Below are 18,392 nucleotides of genomic sequence, written 5' to 3' on the forward strand. Positions count from 1 at the left end.
GGGATTGTTTTGGCTATTCCAGGCCTCTTGCAATTCCATATGAATTTTATAGTTACCTTGTTAATTTTTTCAAAAACATCTTGTAGGGGTTTTGACAGGGATTGTATTTCATCTGCATATCATTTGGAGATTATTGCTATTTTAATAATATTAAGTCTTTCAATCCATGAACATGTAATGATATTCCATTTATTTAGGTCCAATTGAATTTCTTTCAACAATGTTTTCTAGTTTTCAGAGTACAAATTTTGCACTCTTTTTGTTAATTTATTCCTAAGTATTTTATTCTTTTAATCTATGGTAACTGCAGTTTTTCCTTAATTTCATTTTTGGATGGTTAATTGCTGGTGTATAGAAATATAACTGATTTTGTATATTGATCTTATATCCTAAAGCCTTGCTGAATTTGTTAATTAGTTCTAATAGCTTTTTAATTGATTCCTTAGGATTTTCTAAATATAAGACCCTGTCATCTGCACATAGAAGTAGTTTTACCTCCTTTCTAATCTGTACGCCTTTTATTTTGTTTTCTTGTCCAACTGTCCTGCCCAGAACCTTTAGCACAATGTTGGATAGAAGTGTGGAGAGCTGACATCTTTGTTTTGTTCCTGAACTGACATAGACACATTGTCTTTTGCCATTAAGCATGATGTTAATGAGTTTTTCATACGCAGACTACAGTTTGAGGACATGTCTGTTTATTTCTAGTTTGTTGAGTGTTTTTATCATGAAAGGGTGTTGAATTTTGTCGAATGTTTTGTTTTGTTTCTGATTTATTAATATGACCCTGTGGCTTTGTCTTTTGTTTTATTGAAATGGTACATCAATTGATTTTCAGTAAACTAATCTTGCATTTCTGAGATAAGTCTCACTTGGTCATGGTGTATAATCCTTTTTATATGTTACTGGATTTGATTTCCTCATATTTTGTTGAGGATTTTTATCTATATTTATAAGAAATATTTGCCTGTAGTTTCTTTTCTCCTGATAGCTTATCTGGTTTTGGTTATCAGGGTATTTGGTATTTGCCTGATATGAGTTAGGAAGAGTTTGTAAAGATTTTATATTAATTCTTCCTTAAATATTTGGTCATATTCTGTTTTTAAACTTTTTTCTAGTTTTGTATTTTAAAAAATGCAATTCTGATAGCATGTCCAAATGGAAGAAAGAAGTCCACACTTGGACCCTGTAACCCTGAAGTTAATCTATGGGATGGATCTGTGATCCACAATGGTCATGTCAAAGTTTGAGTTACAGGAAAGAGACAGAAGTTGCCTAATTCATCCTTAAAATTTTTCCAAGTTAAAAAAAAAAAGTAGAGGAAAATTAATCTCGGCTTGACCTGCTGCTCCTGTACCCCAAGCTCGCTTCCATTTGTCGACCCCTTCCCATATGGGGTTCTGGTCCAGGTGGGCGCAGACCTGACAGCTGACACTGGAGATGACTGTGGCATTATCCCGCTTCCGTCAGCATCTGGAGAGGAAGGGGGTTGGGCCGAGAGGGTCTCCCGGGGCGGGGCGGAGGAGGAGGGAATGCAAAACAGAGCCTTGTCCCTGGAACCCAGGGTGCAGCAACGCCCCACCCTATAAATTCGGAGCTGCCTTGTCGCGGACGTCTCCGCATCTGTCAGCGAGTGCCCCAGGCAGTGGGCAACAGGGCGCCTGGGCTGGCGCACTGCTAGCAGCCTTTCCCGGCCCGCCGCGGCGATCGTGGGGAGAAGCACCACTGACCCGGGCGTGAGGGCTCACGGCTGGGACGCTGAGACGCCGAGCCCAAGTCCCGCACCAACGCCGCCAGCTCGCGGCCCGACGTGGGCGCAGCGCCCCGGGCGCGGGTGAGTGGATGCGGACCGCTCTCCAGGCTGGGGAGCTAGGGGGCTGCGGGGCGGGTTGGTCGGTTTATGTCACGGTGTCCTCACTGCGGGCGCTGTGCTGGGAGCCTCCCGGGGACCACTTGCGAGAGCGAGCAGCGGGAGCTGGCCCAGGTGAAGCGTCTGAATTGGGAGGGTACAATTTGCGCTTCTTTGCCACGTGTCCCCCAAATTTCTTTCCGATTTGATCAAACTCTTTCTACAAGCAAGAAATCTGCAGAAATGGGATGAAACCAAGTAAACTTTCTTCCCGAGGTTTTAAACTTACTAACTCTTGTCTTTTAACGGCGACCTGAGTGGAAAGCGGGTATGACTGTCGAACGTCCGTTTCAAAGTTGTGCTACTTTTAAGGCGAAGTTACAGTGGTCCCACACTCCCCGTCCGCTTTCCAGGCGATGCCGCTGCCCCGCTCATCTCCCCTCCCCGCAAACCATACCGATGGGTCCTGGGTACCGGGCGCCCCGACCTGGGGCAAACTCTTCCACCTTCAGATGTGCCCAGGTGCCCTTTGATTCATTAAATTGAGGAAGGGAGAAAGCATCTATCTCCACATCTTAATCCCCACAGCCTTGGCCAGTGCCTAATTTGTAACTGAGTCAGGATTTTAGGAAAAGCTCTTGCTGGCTCGTTCCCTCCACTCCACCTCTCTCTCTAGCACCGGATTCTCCAATTCTGTTAACTATCCATCCCAATCACTCCACAGTGTCTGCCTGCTCAGATCTGCGGGAGACCTCAGCAAGTCTTACCCAGCGCGTCCCCTGCCCCACTGTCTGTGGGCAGCCACAGAGACCTGGCTATTGAATCCACCTGGAGCTTCTTTACCAAATCTTGGTTTGCTGATGGCCTCATTAAGTATCAAAACCCACTACCGGCCCCCAGGAGCCCTCTCCTTTTGGCGAAAGTCCTTGGATCACTTCAGGGCCTTGGCTACATTCATTTCTAATGTCATCAGGAGAAGAGAAAGTAAAAGTGAAGGAGGCAAGAAATCTGGGGACCCTGATGTTCTGTTATAACTCTGTAGAGCAACTGTATCTCCTGCTGAAGGTGCCTTGTCCCCAACATGCTTCTCTTGGCAGGTACCCCCTAAGCGACCTGGATCCCCAGGCATTTATTCCCCTTAGCACGAGCTGTAGCCCCTTATAAAGAAACTGCCTGCTTCCCTTGTCTCCTTGTTTCCGCACCTCTACAGGCCTGGTGGATAATCCCTCCTTAGTCCAGGGGCAGGGAAGCACCAGGAACCCCCAGGACTCCTGTATGCTATTAGGACAGCTGTTTCACAACTCTGAGCCTCAAGGGCCTGCCCATAAGCTTCCCGCCCGTGATAACATTCTTTGATTCCTTTTGTTTCCTAGTTATTGCTTGGAAACACAAGTCGACAATAATTGCCCTTTTAGTCGATGTTTGGCATTTTCAGAACTGTCAAAATACCTCTCCTGGTAAATTATCTGCTCTGGAAAATCAGTAGGTTTTCCAGTGCTGGCTCCAAGTGTTGTCCTCCAAATTATGGCTGGCAGTTCCTGTAACAGCTTGCGGCTCGAGGAGTGGCCCCAACTTGCTAGGTCTCAACAGTGTTAAAGTTTCATGATTATTAGCGTCAAGTCTGCTGTCTGCTGTCTCCCCCGTTGTTTCCTGACTTCATCGGTTTTTGTGCCCATCTTGAGGCCTTGATTTCTGGTTTGACCTTAATTTAAATCAATTCCTCCATCATCCAATTCAAGAAAACTGGTGTTCTTCCACTGGTTCCATTGATGCCAAAGAAAACTCATCTTTGAGATTTATAAAGAGGCTTTCGATCATCGTTGCTATGGCAATGCTCCATATCCCGAGCTCTGAGCTTAAATCTTTCCTGTCAATCTCGAACCCTGGTTCAGTGTTCAAAAAGAACAGAACTGTGGATTGTTCAGGTTTCTTATTTTGGTTTTTTTTTTCTAGTTTGAGGTAAGAATTGTATGTGTGTGTATGATTTTGAGGTTTTTGGTTTTTTTGTGTTTCTGGGGGTTTTTTTGCTACTACCTACGCTGTTGTTATTATTACTATGACTAATTATTTACTTTATGCTAGAGGGAAAATAATGAAAGAAAATTTGATCTGCTGCTTACCCAAAGGCCAGGTAAAAACACTTAGCTGAGAAGCAGTTTGAAACGCATAGTGTAAATGCATGATGCTTGTCTCCTGTCATTTTATCTATGCTGCCACAGTGTCATTTTCAAGCAGTTGCCTGAGAGTCGCTGTATTTTGCTTTCAAATTTGTTACAGGGCCCAAGTTCGAGTCTTCCTCCCCATGCCCATTAGTTTATCTAATCCTTTTCCCACTCAGTCATGATGGGAAGATGCCAGAGAAACTCCCAAGTAGGCTAGGAAATCAAGAATTTTATCTAGAAGTTTGAAGTAAATCCAAATGTTGTGAAGATGAAAAAGTTGTCCTGAAGACACGCTGTGGCAATAAATAAATACAAAGCCAGAGCAACAAAATATGACGAAGTACCCAAGGCTGGATAAGGAACGCTTTTCTCCCATGTTTTCTCGTATACTGGACAAATCATCTTTTAAACCCATTGCCACTAAAAAGGCTTATTATTTTTCTTTGAGAAAGCTGTAAGCTTTTTCTTTCAAAATTGACTAAAGTCATTGGATTACATGGTTTGTGTTTCTTTTCATGTAGGTGCTTATTAACACAATATACTAAAACTCCCATAAGCCAAAGTAAATTTTGTTGCATCCCCAGTGTAACTTTAGCTCACTTAAAATTTTTTATTTTATTCATGATATGAATTTTTACTACAGAAAATCAGCTTTTCAATGGTTTAATATATAAAGCCATCTTAAATCAAAGAGTATCTATAGGGGTTTGAGGTAATATTGAACTGATTTGACAAGTGAGTGCCATTATCCTATTAAAGCTCTAAAGTACAATGTTTCAATCACAAAAAAAAAAATCAAAAGAGCTATGAATTTGCCAGATTTATCATTAGTTAGTGGTTACTTAATGACAAATTTGACAATTGAAAACAGAAAACAAAGTATATAGTTAGAACAGTAATGGAAATGACAAGTGAATCTTGCTGTTAGTTCTGGTTGCTATTTGATTTTGAGTCTTTCTCTTCAAAGCAGATGGTCACACAGGAAAAAATTCCCTTGAATATGAAAACTAAAATTGTCTTCCAAAATATTTTACTAACAAATAATTGGCTATATACTGTAAATACTGTATGACTACATTATTTTACATTATTCTTATAGCTCAAGTTACAAGAGTTGTTTTTTGTTTTATTTGTTTGGTTCTTAACACGGGTGCATCATCTAAATGTCTTAAGCAGAAATAAATGTCTAGAGTCTGCCAGTTACTGTTAGAGTTTCCTTCTTACAACCAACAATACTTTAAAATGTGTTGTCAGTCTCACGTTTAATTTTCTAACATTTACAAGTTTTGAAGATGGGTAAGAGATGCACATGCTTTGCTTTTTATAGTCTCATTGTGCCTTCATATTCCAAGTTCCAATTCTAGATGTATTTGCAATTTTAAATCATAGAATTAATAATCATACAGTTTGAGTGAACTTTTATGTGATTTTTTTGTTTATTTTATACACATATAAGCTGCTTTGTTCTTCACCAAATGATGTTGAAATCTTATTTAGATCAATGGATTTAAGTACTTTGGTTAATTGCAGAGTAAGAATATTGGAGAATTATACATATGGCTGTACACTCTTAAAGAGAGTGTATAATTGCTAATTTGCTCTCTAAGTTTTCTTTAGATAGTTTCCGTTTTATATTAATCAAAGCTCCTCTTATCTACTTTGGAAGCCAAAGGATTATATCTATGAAACATATTAACAATGGTAGAAGATACTTACAGAGGGAGTGCTATGGATCTGAGTGCTATTCAGCCCTGAGGACACACCAAAGTAGAAAAATGATCTTTGCCCTAGAGAGATGTTGGTCAAGCTAAGTACATATTTAGATATGGGTCTCTCTAATCATCTCAATGCCACCGTGATGGGAAGCCATGTAGAAACAACTCTCTTTCTGTCCACCTGTCAGACCAGGGGAATGTCTAATGTGGTCACATTTTTTTATTCTGGCCACTTCCATGATAATCACCACAATTTCCCCTTGCCCATGGAATTATAACTCCTTTGATAGCATGGATCACATCCCATGCATCCTTTGTTTCTATTACTAAATGCTTTGCAAGTCACTTGCTTGCCTGTTTGTTGTTTGTTTCTTTGTTTTCTGCTTGAGCTCTGAGAAATATTAAATACATTTTCAGATCCCTATATTTTAGAAGATAAGTGTTAGAAACCTTTTTCTAATCTCATTTAAGTATATTACCGTTGTAATACAATGACCTAAAATTGATGTTTTAGTCTTACTAATTGCGGAACTAAGTATTAATACCATTTTTTTTAGTCTGAAACTGTAAGGGGCAAGTAAAGGAGAGAGTAAGAAAAAGATTAAAAGGTTGAACTATCAAGTCAGTGTTTCTTAACGTGTTAGGCAACAAGTAAGGCAACCCTATTACAATCGCCTGGGGTGAGTTTTAAATCTGTACATGTTGTCTGCACTTTCCTTTCTGCCCTTTCCCCATTTCCTCTATTGAGAACCACTGTATCTATCACAAGTAGGAGTAACCATCCACAATTATCTAAGGTGTCAAGGTCCACAGATGAGCACCATGAGATCACCAAGGGGCCTGTTAAAAATGCAGACTCTCAGACCCCACCTGGACCCACTAAATAAGAATCTGCATGGTAACAAGACCTCCAGGTGATTCAAAAGCATATTAAAGTCAGAGAAACACGACAACCCATATCTTGTTCAGAATGATTACCTAGAAGATATTTTTTTGGTTTTTAATATATATTTTAAATAAAACTAACAGCACATATAACATGCCAAACACAGTGTTCAGCCTTTAAATGTGTTTTATTTAATCCTCACAACATCTCTATGAAATAGTATTCACTGCTTTCTCGTCACATTGTAGATTGGGACACGAGACAAGTAGTTTACCCAAATGGAGTAACTGGTGGAGCCAAGAATGAAACGCAGAAATTCTGATTCTTGTGCTCTTAGCTGCCACCTCACACCGTCCGCTCTACACCAGGCTGCCTGCTTTATAAGGCCAGCTCATTACTTGGGAATTTATTTAAAGATATAATTTGAAATCAAGTTCTGTTTCTCTTATGGAAAAAACAAGATCTACTCCATTTTAGTTATAACATTTGCCTGTGACCTTACCTTTATGTACGATAATGAAAAATTCTAGAAATTCCTTCTTTAGTTGGGAAATTCTAAAATGGACAGCCCATTTTTTAAAACTTAAGGCTTGATATCTACGTTTCCTCAAAACTTCACTGAAATGTACTGTTTTTACCTTTTAGTGTTTTGACGGTATAAAAATAAAGTTCTCTTGAATAAGTCATTTCCTACATACATAAACTGTTCAGCATTCCAACTCAAATGCATATCACTCTTTCAGCTTTTAATATAAACACTTCATTATCTACAAGCAATGGTTTACGAAACTGTAGTTGAATGTAGTTACTAACCAGTCGGTTTGCAAGCAAGTGGAAACTTATTTTCAGCCAGTGACTCCGGGAATGTTTCGGGCTCTGAACCGTTTCTCCCAGGGCACCTAGATTCTCGGACAGCTGTCAGTTGGACACAGCCAAATGTCTGTTGTTTTGACTGGTGCTCATTGATGTTGCTCAAAAGATTGAGGTGCATCTGGGTTCCTTGTGACCATATTTGAGAGGAGAGGTGTGTCACAGTTTTCTCAGTAATAAAGGGACATTCCTGGGAAACAGAACTTCACCAGCTGCTTGGATCTATTGATAGAACTTTAGATGTACAGGCAGAACTAACAGTGTATTGTCTAATTTGTATGTTACTTATTCCACCCAAATCAAGGGGAAGTAGTGTCCACTGCATAGGCAGGCAGTGTTTCTTAGTGCTAATAAGTGATAAAACACCAGCGATCCACTTAGGGCCCTTCAGAGTCCTGCTGGTCTCACTACGCTCAAATATTTGTGACTGTGACTGAATAGATGCACCAGGGATTTTTCTAAATAAATTTTTAAAGATTTCACAGCATTTATCCTAGTAAACTTCACACATTTACAATTTTATCATTACATTCACTTTTTTTGCACATTTTGACTGAACGTCTTCTTGTTATCCAATCAAATGCATTTTACAAGCTTCTAAATCTACATGCTATGCCCCTGGAACAAGAATGTGCCATTAGCCCAGCTCTAATAATCTCTTTCCAATCAAATGATGTCACTTCACATAAAACACATTGTACCATGATGTCTCCCAGCCCTTAACCTTCACACAATTAATCGCTGCCTCTTTATCAGGAATGGAAAAGAATCTGATGTGATTACTATGTAATGATTTCTTGAATGTGTTCTGGCATTTGATTTACTGAGTTAACAGAATGGATTTTTGAGAGAAACACAAATCTATTCCTATTCTTTTAAACTCCCATTAAGTTAAGCCACATGATGGGAATTATATAGCTATAGTATATTTATATAAATGCATATTTAATATATAATATATGTAAAATATTTAATGATGAGGCAAGGTAACCACAAGTGAATAAAGCAATGTATAAAACATAAATCATGAATGTGATCCAGTGTGTGTGCATTTGGTAGATTCTTGTCAAAGTACCATTAAGGTATTACTTGGGTGTTCTAACGAAAATAATTTAGGTATATTAGCACTGATTTGTGAGGAAAATCACTGATATATTTTTTAAATGCCTACTTATTTGTAGAATAGATAACAAAGACCAGGAAAAATATAACGGATCTTAAAAGCTCTTGAGGGTTATTAAGATCAAGGCTAAGATCAAAAGTGACTTTTTTCTTTCCTTTTTTTTCATGTGCTTTCAAGATTTCCAGTAATGAACCTCTGTTACTCTTATACTTTTTACTTTCTGTTTGTCTTGGAATTTCTATTACTTTCTTTCTAACCCTGTCTAGATTTCAGATCTGAGACAACCACTATTGACTCTCTGGAGGATGACACTGGCAAATCTGACCCTGTCTCTATTTTTTCCCCCAGTAAGGTACATTAGAGCCTTTCAAGCACCCACAGAATTCACACCATAGTGGTATTTTATAGGAGAAAGCATCCTATGGGAAATGTCTTTTGCTATAACAACAAAATCACCAAGAAATAGGGATAAAAATAGATCTTCCTAATGTCAAAATTCTATATAACAATGCTTTAGTAAAGTTGATGTATGTTATTTTTTTTAAAAAGTAACCTATATACAATCTTCCTGATTAACTCTTCAGGTTAAAAAATTTTTTACTTAAAAAACAACCAAACAAACCCCAAATCCATAATGAAATACATTGATGAATTTGGCTGCATGGGAAAAAAATGGCTATATAGTAAAAAGCACCATAAACAAAGTAGAAAGATAAACTGGAACTTGGAAAAGCTATTTGCCACACATTACATGTAAAATGCCAGTTATAGTAACATATCATGAACTCTTTAAAATAAGAAACAATGTACAACCAAATTGAAAAATGAGGAAAGTCATGGCTGGGCAAACTAGTAGATCAGTAATTACATAAAATAAGAAAGCAAAAAGAAGCCGAGTCTCATTCATAGCTAGAGAAATGCAATTCAAAATACTACATGCTTTTCACTTATCCAACTGAGAAAATAATTTAAGACTTTATAAAAGCCAGATTTTTGGTATCATAAATTGGTGTATCTTTTATAGAGGACATTTTCTAAGTATCTTTCAAAAACTTAGAGTGTACAAACAATTTGCTTCCATAATTATATTTGGAACTTATCCTACTGATATATAAGTACAAAAATGCATATGTATTAATATCATTGAGGCATTTTTTTCAAGCAGTCAAAAAGGGTAATTGAAAAAAACAAAAACAAAAACCTTAAGGCCCATTAATGGTGGGCTGGTTAAATAAGTTTTCATGTATCAGTGCAATAAATATAATGCCATATAGTCTCAAAATGAATAAGGTAGATTTATATGTAGTGATGTAAAAAGCTCTGCTGGCCATATTATTAAGTTAGAAAAAAGAAAGCAAAGAGTAAAATAGTATGATGTGTAAAATAAAAACACATGGATATACACATTTATATACAAGTCAATACATTTTGTTAAAGTCCTAGAAGGATACATAAGAAACTATTAATAGGAAGTATTTCTGAGAAGTGGATCCAAAGAGACAATTAGGGCTAGGAGACATGTGTTTTTATATTATACTCGTCTGTAACTTGACATTTATATCACATGCATGTATTACTTCTATGAAATATAAGAACAGGAAAAGATCTTTTAAAATAATATTTTTTAAATTATGGTTCAATAACACTTGTCTAAGCATTATATTAAAAATAATCATTTATCAAAGTTTAACTGTGGATTCACAAGTAAAAATCTATTATTGTATATTTCTTATATTTAGTAATCAAGTATACATCAGTGTCTTAGAATAAAATGGTACTATTTTACCCTAAAATATTATTTTCTCCTTCTCTAGTGTGTATCTACAAGGGTGTGTGGGGGGATGCTGGCTATAAGTAGGAAGAGAGTGAGATCCCACGACAGACAGCCATTTAGTGAAGCCTAATGCTATATAAGGAAAGATATGTCCTTGATGGACCCAGATGATTTCATTCCCTCCAAAAATATTCATAAGATGAGGTGTTAATGCTTACTCTGAATTAAAAAATAAAAATCCGACCATATTCAGTAAATCACACTAATCTTTATTTTCTTTCCAGATTTCATACCTGATAAATTGGTCTGAAATGGCTGGGGTTTTTATCTGAATAAGTCCTTGAAGCCATCTCAGAAGGTCTGCATCCAGGTAAATGTCTTACACCTATAGCATTGTACGAGATGTGATCAAAATATATGTTGAATGTTTAAATTAAAAAAAAAATTATTACAGTAAAAAGTCACCTTGCCATTAATACCCCTCAAAATGCTCCCCCTTACTTTGAACGCAGTTATCTCATTGTTCTTGCCACTTCCTGAGGCAGTTCTGGAAGTCCTCTTTCATGAGTGTCATTAGTTGTGCTGTCGTGGCTGCTTGATGTCCTGAATCGTTTTGACTTTGGGGAAGAGCCAGAAGTTGCACGGTGCCAGATCTGGTGAATAAGGTGGATGAGGACACACTGTGATGTTTTCACTTGACAGAAATTGCCATATACCAGAAGCGATGTGTGACATGGAGCGTTGTCATCATGGAGGATGATTTACAGCACACTTTAAAACACACCTTTTCTCAACCGTAGCTCACACCTGACTGACTGCACTGAACAAGTTGAAACTTGTCAAACACTGTTACTAAAGTTCGACCTGTCACTTCCTGTATTGAAGACCCCTGCCTTTCTGTTGGACGGCACTTGACAGCAGCATTCACCATATTTTGTGATCACACCTCGTATCTGTCAGTAGTTTTTTGTAATATGTCAACAGCGGAGGTAGCACAAAAGCCACAAAGACCATTATCTAGTGACAGAAACAGAATGAGCAGAAAAGAAGGGAATTCCAGTCTTATCCCATTCCTTCCAATATACAGCTTAAGAACACATATGTATTTTTATATGATATTAGATACAAGCAGGGTCAGAATTACCAAGATGTGCCCGTGTCGGAGCTGACCCAAGTGAGAGATGTGCGGTGCCTGTGACGCTGCTCTGAGCAGAGCTCTCCACACGGCACAGCACAGGCCTTTAGGAGGGAAGTGACCATGCTCTCTCATCAGCCACGAAATGGAAGGCTTGGCCTTTGTGGGGCCCCAGCACTTACTTTTAGAAGCACGGAAACCTCAAAACGTGACCTGCTCGCTTTCTGAAAACCCAGATGTCTCAGTCTCATTCTTACAAACGTCTCCCTTACTCCAGTACGATACAGGGAAAATGGCACTATGAAACTGGAAATAGAGGTACCCCTTTATCCCCATGCAGGCTTGCCCCCTGCTAGGCATGAGTCCCATGGAGTCACACAGCAGGGCACTCCACTCAGAACCTGACAGGGCAGCCAGTGACTCTCTGGTCCACCTGCTGTCATATGGGCTTGTAGGATAATTTTCATAAAACAACTCCAGGATTGACCTAGCTCGCAAGATTTTTTTTTTCCCCCTGATAAAACTCAATTCAAAGAATAAACTCTCAGCTTCCCAAATTAACAGTGGAGACACTCTCTAATCCCTCCAGGGAGGATGAAAAGAGTAGCCTGCCCACTTCTGAATGCGTGTGATTGTATTTTATAAAAGTAGAAGATAGATAGGGATAACTGGTGGGTGGGTAGACAAATGTTGAGGTGAGTTTATTATTTGCTCCATTGGCAAGTTAGGAAACACTTGCTGGAGGGCACTCCACTGTGGTGTTAGGAAACTATTTAGGACTGCTTTAATCTTGGAGACAAAAATAGCAACATTCCACAGAGTTCTGTCACTGGAAATCTTTAGGTGTCTTTTTTTTTTTTTTTTGAGGTGCAGTTAAGCCTAGGAAGCTGGACTGTGCATGTTTTCACCAAAAATCCAGCTCTAGATAAAATGCATGAATCTATATGTGCTAGCTAGGAAGCCACTAAGACCGGAAGTTTTATTTTACATCCTAGGAGTCCTGCTAGAAGGCGCTGTTTGTCTGTAATACCCCTCCAGCGTTGCTGTGGGCAAAGCAGGGCAGTAATGGGGGCGTCCTGCTGCTATGATTCTCCGGGCCGGCACCCTCCTACACTTTGGAAGCCTGCAGTTTCTGACTAACACTGACACATTTGTAGCAAAACTTGCAAAGTAATATGACATTTTGCTTGCAAATAGCAAAACACTGAAGAAAACATTCTGTAAAATTTTAAACTTTTTTCAAACTTTGGAATTTCAGATGAATACACAAAACATGCTTAATTCTAAGAAAAATTGTTAAAGGACTTATGTTTGTTAAAGAATTGATACTATACAAATACTGCCATTAATGAGCAATTTTGCCTTTGGTTTCCTATAAAATAATCTCCAAGGCCCCATCCCAATCCATGGGCACTATATTGAAATACAAAAAGTGTTTTCAGAAGGACCTTCTGAACTTTGTAATGTTCCTTTACCCAATTTATGACTGCAGAACTCTGATCGCTCATTGATTTAAGCCAGTAATGTGTAAACAGCATTTCAAACCTTGTTTTATAGAACCAAAAGAATTTAGGTTAAAATCTAACAAAATGGGGAAAACTGTCCCAATCAAAGACATTTAAAAACATAAGAACCAAACTGCTCCATATGCTTAAAATGTTTTAAAAAACTTACAGCAATACCATTGGAGAGAAAACAGGTATAACATAACTCTATACAGAACAAAAATGTCAACCTCTGAACAAAAATGTCAACCTCTGAACAAAATTCTTTTCAAGAGGTATCCGCAACAAACCATTCAGAACAGAGCCATTCCTTGGGAAATGGAGTCTCCTTCGCATGACTATTATCAATCTAATGATATCTAGAACCATCTAAATTTAACGCAGAATCATCTTGGAGTTCGCCTACCTGGAACTTCCAGTTATAGAGAAGATGACCCCAAGCCATGCAGGCAGGGGCTTGCCCAGAGCCATGTAGGCAGTTCCAGGTCCCCTGGCTCCAGGTCCACGCTCCTTCCATCTCATCACATTATGCTCCCGGCATGTGGCCCCAAACTACATGGACGTCATCCAAGGAGCTTCCAAAAATTCAGATGTCGGTGCTCTACCCCAGATTTGTAATTTACTCACTTGACGTATAGCCTGGGCTCTGAAATTTTAAAAAGATTCCCAAGTGATTCTAGTATGCAGATATGTTTGGGAACGTCTCAGATAAAACTTATGAGATAGAAGAATTCCCTGTAAGTTCCTGCCCTTTTTAAAAACCAATAATTATAGTCCTATTAGTGAGTATCATTTTTGGCTGCTTTTAATTTCTAACAACCTATCCCTAAGATCTTCTAGTTTACTGTTTCCAATCTATTGTGGGCTTTGAAACAAACTGCTAACCAAACCTGTTAAAACTAGCTATAAAATAAAAATAAATCTGTGCTGATTGAGAATCAGATTCCTTCATCTGTATATACTTTGGTATAGTTATTTTACTTTCTTAGATGCCTTTGTTAGGTACAGCCATTTTTGGGAAACAGGCAATTTCTTATAAACTTAAATAAATGCTTAACAACCCACCTACGCTACTTGTAGGTATTTACCTAGGAAACATTCAAATATATATTCACACAAAGACCTGAAAATGAATGTTTATAACAACGTCATTCATAATCACCAAAAACTGGAAACAATCCAAACATCCACCAACAGGGACATGGGAAAAGAAACCATGCTCCATCCATACAATAACATCCCACTTGGCAATGGAAAGGAGCAAACTAGGATTACACTGAGAGGGAGATGCAGACAGAAAGCGCTACATACTTTGTGATTCTATTTATATGACATTCTGGAGAAGGAGAAACTACTGTGACAGAAATCAGTCAGTGACTGCCAGGGACTGGGGCAGGGAAGAGGGGATGACTAAACGGGGTACAAGGGAATCGTGGGGGTGATGAAAATATTCTGTATATTGATTGTAGTGGTCATTACACAACTGGATGCATTTTTCAAAATTATTATCAAATAATACGCCTGGTGAATTTTACTGTATGTAAACTATACTTCAATAAACTTGACTTTAAATTTTTTTAAAAGTATTTTATGTACTCTTCTAAAGTTACAGGATCTTGTTTTCTTAAAAACTGTGAAAAGAAGTACACACAATTATATAGAGATAATATATGGCTGTTGGCTTTTTACCTTCATCATTGAATAAGAAAAACTAGAGATGATGTAAGATTATTTTTATAGGCTAATATTTCTTCCTTACTCTTTATATTGTTAAGATTTTATTTTTCCTACAATGATAGATATGTCTCAATTGTAGTGGCCAAAGCTGATTTATGGGTTTTTAGGCAATTGGAGAGCGAAGCAAAATAAATCTTAGACCACTTATTTCTTCTTTTCTTTTTTTATGGGACTGTACAAGATATTAGAAGTCTCCATTTTTATTTCCAAATTATATATGTCACAGATAACAGTAGTTTGTTTTAAATTTTAAATAATATAATCACCCCCTGTTATAGTATATTCTTAAAGTTCTTAGTCACTATTTTTCCACTAATATGATCTCATTATTAAAACTTCAGTTTCCTTTACTTTCCAGTCACCTATACCTTGCAGTTCAATTACATTTGGCTCCTGGATTAATAGTCATGTGTTACACAAGGCAAAAAATTAAAAACAAATTTGTCTTTGAATCATTGAAGTATCAAGGATTTGAAATAACTACATAACTAGCTGTGAGACAGGCACATAAATATCCAGCCAATATTCCTTTTATACATTTGATAGTATCATTTTTCATTGAAATCACAAATAATAGAAGTTTTGACCCAATTTGGAAGTGTCAAATATGAATCCTTGAGTCTTACCAATGAAAAAAAGGCAAAATAAACATTTGCCATTTGTAGGATTTTTCAATAAACAAAAATATAGCTTTTTTTCCTAGTTTACTCCAAATCATCTATTATTCACACAGTTTATCTACAGAAACATTGTTCCTAGGCTTGAATAATATAGGTAGATATGCTTAGCACATAACTGTCTATTTAGGAGATTCTAACTTAAATTATATTACTATTAATCATTTTAATAATTAAAAGGGCTCAGAGAATTAGCCTCTAAATTTAGAGGCTCTGTTTTGTTGGCAGGAAGAGTTTTTGACTAGTATCAAAAGTGATGGCATCCTCTCCTTAAACTAGTTAGTAATCCCTTTTAAGTCTTTCAGGAAGATTTAGATGTTTAGGAGTAACTTTTTAAATTCCAGAAAGGTCTAGGATATCTTAGAAATGTAATAATACAGTGCATACCTGGCAGAAGTTAACAATTACCTGGATGTAAGTCTCTGGCACCTTTCCAGAATTTCAACAAGTGCTACACTTGCCCATGGGGCCCTGGGACAACAGGAACGATATCGTACCACATTTCCAAAGTCCAGCAGCAGCAGCCTTCCACCTCTCACCCGGGCAAAGTCAAAATACTTCTGCACACAGCATGGGCCACCGCAGAAAGCAAACAGTGCAGAATGTCTGTCTCTTGACCTAGATCCTGAACTTTGGCTCCTCAGTGATGCTCCCAGGTCAAAGAGGAAGAATAATTGGGTGTTTTGCTGCCTCCTGGTCCCTCTAGTGTGGTCTGTGTACAGAGCAGGAGGATAAGACAACTGAGTGTCTTCCTTAACAGTGCAAAGCAATAAATCCAACCTGCTTTGGCAGCATGAAAGCAATGCAAATTCTAGTCCTTGACGACAACAGCTTCTCATGTGATATGTGTAACACTAATGGGCTAGCCGTATTTTATTCACCTCTGAACCATTAATGAATGCTAGTCTTCACCTTACATAAAGAATGTTTCTCTACACACAACTGAACAAAGAGGGAACGTTGGAAATGGCCCTGTGAGAAGCACTGGCCCACAATGCACCAGCTTGCTTTGGGGCAACTGAAGAGGTGGTAGGCTCCCCCTAGATTTCTGCTAGAATTTAGATTTAATTAGATGGGTAAATTAAACAAAACATACCATCTGAATTAAAGAGTGAGAAATACAATGCACACCAGTTAAGTGAAAGAAGAGTTATACTATGAATGAAACAATAAAGTTAAAAATTTATTTGAGCTTCTTTAAGATATATGACAAATTTAACAGACCTTGTTTGACATCTTAAAATGAAGAGATCTATGTAACCAATTTTGTGATTTCTGTCTTCTTAGGAGGATGTGTTGATATCTTTAACTTTCATATTTAATCATTTTTTTTCTTTTTTTTAGTTTCTATGGTGTCACCATCCATAGAAACAATCCATATTGGTTGAATTTATATATATATTTAGCTAAACATCCCTAGAGAAAGTAATTCTGTAATCTTCCTCAGGAATTCATTCTAACAATTAAAAACCCTTAAGCTAAATAGAATAAGTCATTTCACAGGAAACTTTTATTCAATATGTATAATTAGTTTTAGTTAACTTTATTAATGAAATGTTGTAAATCAATTAGGTTTGCAATAATCAGTTGCTGAGGACCCAAGAGGCGCCATATCTCTCACAAGAGAGGAAGGTGATACACAATTTAGTTGGAAAGCAAATGTAATTAGATTTGATCAGCTGAGTACTTCTGCCCTGATGTGGAGTCAGGCACATTCCCAAGCCTGAGTATATAGTTGCAAAGAGGTAGAGAAAACAGTGTGATTTAGGAAATGTCTTCATGGTCCTACTGGCCATAAAGTGACAGCTGAAGTGGGCCTTGGAAACCACAGGTCGACAGGTTTTCTTTAGCAGGCCTATGTTTCACATTTCCTTTTGAAATCTCAATGCCTTTAGGTGGGGTTGTATGTGAACTCTCCTACTTATCACAGACCCTACCACTCCCTAATGCCTTATATTGGGGGCTTCACACATTTATTTAACTGCCCCAATCCTGATGGCATTTCAGTTTGCAAATTGTGACTGGAGGTTTATTTTTGAAAGGGTGTGGGGTAATTCTCTTACTCTAAAACAGGAATGTCAAAGAAATATCATGACAGCAAGAATCCTCCTTCTCAATAAGAATTATATTAAATACAACTTATTCCTATTTAGGGTTGCAGTTTGCAACAGATTCTGCTGTGATTCATTCAGTCAGTATTTTTTTGGACATGTATATGCTAGACACTGTTCTCAGCATTAAGGACAAAGTGTGAGCAAGCGGACAAAAATAACAGGCCTCATCGAACTTACCTTCTAGCCCATGTAGACAGAGAAAACAATCAAGTAAAATATATAATATGTTGCAAGGTGTAGAGAATCAGACTAGAACATGGAAGCAGTGAGAGAAGAAGGCACAGTTTTAAAAGGGTGTTTAGGAAACCTCCTTAGAAAGAAGGAAGGAACTCTATGAATCTCTGGGGTAAGATGTCTCTAGGCAGAGGGCACAGCAAGTGCAAAGGCCCTGAGGCAGCATATTTGAGGGACAGCAAATAGGTCAGTATCCTTAGAAACCACAAAAGAATGAATAAAAAAGAGTGATCAAGTACTGAAAGGTATGACAAACTAACAGGTAGAAACAAGACATTTAGAATGGGTGCTGGAAGAGGGAAAACAAACGGGATTTTAAAGCTTACATGGTTTAAAGACTTAAACTGCTTTGACATGTAGTGAAATGTCTTCGAAATTGGATATTTTAAAAAGCTAGCTCTATGATTCAATCCCTAATGGCTGGTTCTGTGGCTATCACGCATTAGAAACCTGCATTTGAGATGTCAGTTCTTCCTGGATGCCCAGCTGATTTGTTTGGTGTCTTTGGTACACTTCCGAACACTGCCTAACATTGATGTGGAATCCCTTGTCTCTGGGCCTTAAAATAAACCCCTCAAGTAATAGAGAGTCGGGGGTGCACATCGGTGCCA

The 18,392-nt window shown here is 37.9% G+C and overlaps 1 protein-coding gene across 1 annotated transcript in view; it reads left to right on the forward strand.

Moving 5' to 3' along the window:
* Positions 1–1,585: 1,585 nt before the first annotated feature.
* The window catches only part of AGTR1 (angiotensin II receptor type 1), a 44,256-nt gene continuing 27,449 nt past the window's right edge, over positions 1,586–18,392 (forward strand). Inside the window, exons 1-2 of the mRNA XM_019631378.1 lie at positions 1,586–1,834; positions 10,664–10,749. The gene's annotated coding sequence lies outside the window, so the exon portion shown is untranslated. The remainder of the gene's footprint in view (positions 1,835–10,663; positions 10,750–18,392) is intronic.

The sequence above is a fragment of the Hipposideros armiger genome, unplaced genomic scaffold (assembly GCF_001890085.2).
Source record: "Hipposideros armiger isolate ML-2016 unplaced genomic scaffold, ASM189008v1 scaffold_995, whole genome shotgun sequence".
Taxonomy (NCBI): Eukaryota; Metazoa; Chordata; class Mammalia; order Chiroptera; family Hipposideridae; genus Hipposideros; species Hipposideros armiger.